The following is a 3,174-nucleotide window of genomic DNA, read 5'->3' on the forward strand; positions in this document are numbered from 1 at the left end:
AACTTGTTATTGTAAAAAAAATTATTTGTTTTGAGTGTTAAAAACAGAAAACACACTTTGTCTATAGAGACAATTTGTCACAGATTGCTGTATTTTTTAATCAAATCTGAAATCCAAAAACATCTACAAGTAAATTAAGTTGTCAAATATAAATATTAGGTATACAAAAAAAATTGACCTGTATCATATAATTACAAAATATACTAGTCAAAATAGAGAAATTGTTTTTTTTTTAAGTCGAAAACATACTTTATTATACCTTATTAATGATTATTTTACTTTATTTATTTATTATAAATAAATGCATACCTTTTTCTAACAGTAATGAATATAATTTATATTTATTTATAGGTTAGGTTACCGAAATTCACGTAATAATAATATTATGCGGTAATATTAATACCAACTACAATTTAATTACTTACCTTATTTAAAAAATAAATACTAATACTAGATAATCTTTTACAAACTGTTTAAATAAAATTATTATATAATATTAATTTAATAATAAATATATTAATCTATTTAGGCTAAATTTTTACAATTATAAAAGACAACTCATACGTTATACCACCAATATGCAAAGCTGAGTCGCTTGACATAAAATAATGGACTTGACCAATGGTTGATTTCCATTGTCCCCACTCGGCATTTGTCATAATTCTCGTTAACTACCGCACTCTGCTCTAGTAAAAATTTATCCAACTTTATTACGGAGCATTTACACCTTTGGTAAAAAAATTTTTTATTTTTGAATTTTCCGAAATACACAAACCTGATTGGTTGTTCACAATCTGATTGATAATGGACAACCAATCAGATCTTTGCATTTCCGAAAATCAAAATAAAAAATTTTTTTTACCAAAGGTGTAAATGCTCCATTAGGCTTTGTCACTTGTGACGTAAGAGTCGATTCTAGGTCTGACGTCAGGTGCCTGGAGGGACAACAAACAGACGACACAATGTTATTCTTATGGGGAAGAAAATTAGTTTCCACTTTCATCAATTTTATTCATACTTTAAACATGGAAAACGCTTGTTGACATCTAATAAAATTAAAATGTGTGTTGATAATTAATTTTGTTATATATTTGATTCAATTGCATCGATAGATTCTCTCAATTCGTGATAAAATATAAATTTTGAGGTTAGGGGTGTTTGTTTACTAACTTGAAATCTTTTACTGCTGCGGTAATTCCCACTTCCCTCACAACACAAGGATATTCAGGATATCCCTGGGACGTCCTGGGGATATCCATTTGCTTTTGGCGATTCGGATATCCCTAAGATATCCTCTGGATATCCATGGACATCTCTAAGATATCCCAGGGATATCCAAACCGCCGAAAACAAATCGATATCCCCAGGACGTCCCAAGGATATCCTGAATATCCTTTTGTTGTGAGGGTTAAAATATATATTTTATATAATAACATGCATACTGGATATTGTTTAATAATGATATTAAAATGTAAAATGTGATTAGTAAACAAACACCCCTAACCTCAAAATTTATATTTTATCACGAATTGAGAGAATCTATAAATGCAATTGAATCAAATATATAACAAAATTAATTATCAACACACATTTTAATTTTATTATATGTCAAGAAGCGTTTTCCATGTTTAAAGTATGAATAAAATTGATGAAAGTGGAAACTAATTTTCTTCCCCATAAAAATAACATTGTGTCGTCTGTTTGTTATCCCTCCAGCAGTGATGGGTAGGTAACATACTTCACGTATATTACATGGTTTGTTACCGTATGTTACATACGTATGATACTTCAAAAATTTGTTACCTAATGCATTTTTCGGTAGTGGGGGGGGTAACATACGTATTTTACCTCTGTAACAAACCATGTAACATACGTAGAAAACCTCTAGTTTGTTACATTTACCCATCCCTGCCCTCCAGGCCTCTGACGTCATTTCTTGAACTCGAAATATCTCGATGAACTGACACAGCCTAATTGTTAAAATTAAAAGTTACTATAAAGTCACTAAATTTTCACTGTAAAATTCGTTACATATATAAAAATATAATTCAACTATAGGGTAAATGTCCCAATTACTGTGATGTACAACCCAAGACCGACTTTAATGATAAAATAATAAAAGTGTATAAATGAAATAATGATTTAATTCTTTTTGTTAAATCACTATTAGTGTCTATTAAAATAGAAACGATACTTTAAACTTGAAGAAATAACAAATATATTATTAAAAATATTAAATTTTTTAAAAATGGCATTTGCTGGTATTACTGCAAGTTTGCATGAATTACTGCGAATAGTGTGCACCAATTACTGCAACGCGTTGATTTAGAGGTTAGGTTGACTGTATAGACCACAGTAATAGCAGAATGCGAAAAATATACGCATGCTCTAAATACTGTGATAGATTCAATTGTAACTTGAATAAATAATTTTATAATAGTCGAAATATGCATTATTATTGGATATAATATCAAATATCATTTGGAATAAGTTTTAAAGTCATTATGAAACAGTTTTATGTTCACAATTACTAAGTTTTACTAATTTTATAAAAATCGCAGTAATTGTCGCATCAGCAGTAATTCATACACTTACTCTATAGTAATTATAATAAAAAAGGTTCATAAACTCGGAAAATATTAGTTTCTTAAAAATATTTTCTGTCATAATTCTCGTCAATTACCGCACCCTGCTCTAGTGAAAATTTAGTGACTTTATAGTTAAAATTAAAAGTTACTATAAAGTCACTAAATTTTCACTAGAGCAGAGTAAGGTAATTGACGAGAATTATGACAGAAAATATTTTTCGAGTTTATAAACCTATTTATTATAACTACTATAGGTAAATTAAATTTTTGTTATATGTAACGAAATTTCTATACTAGTTTCCAATCTACGTTGTGTCGGTAAAGTAGATACGGTAGGAAAAAAAAGAAATTCAATATTTATTTCAACAATCTCTTTATTTTTCAGTCTGTCGACAATGTTACGATAAAATGTAACAGTAGCAATAAAATAACACAACTCAACTTTTCGATTTATCTGTTTTCTTTTTTTTATAAAAATTAATTATAAAATACAAAATAGACTAAAATTTTATTACAAAAGATGGCTTTTTAAAGATTCTTAATTAAGAATAATAATAATAATATTATAATAATTAAAACTTTTTAA

The sequence above is a fragment of the Leptopilina boulardi genome, unplaced genomic scaffold (assembly GCF_019393585.1).
Source record: "Leptopilina boulardi isolate dan_hultmark-lab unplaced genomic scaffold, ZJU_Lbou_2.1 LbouV2_266, whole genome shotgun sequence".
In the NCBI taxonomy this organism is placed as follows: Eukaryota; Metazoa; Arthropoda; class Insecta; order Hymenoptera; family Figitidae; genus Leptopilina; species Leptopilina boulardi.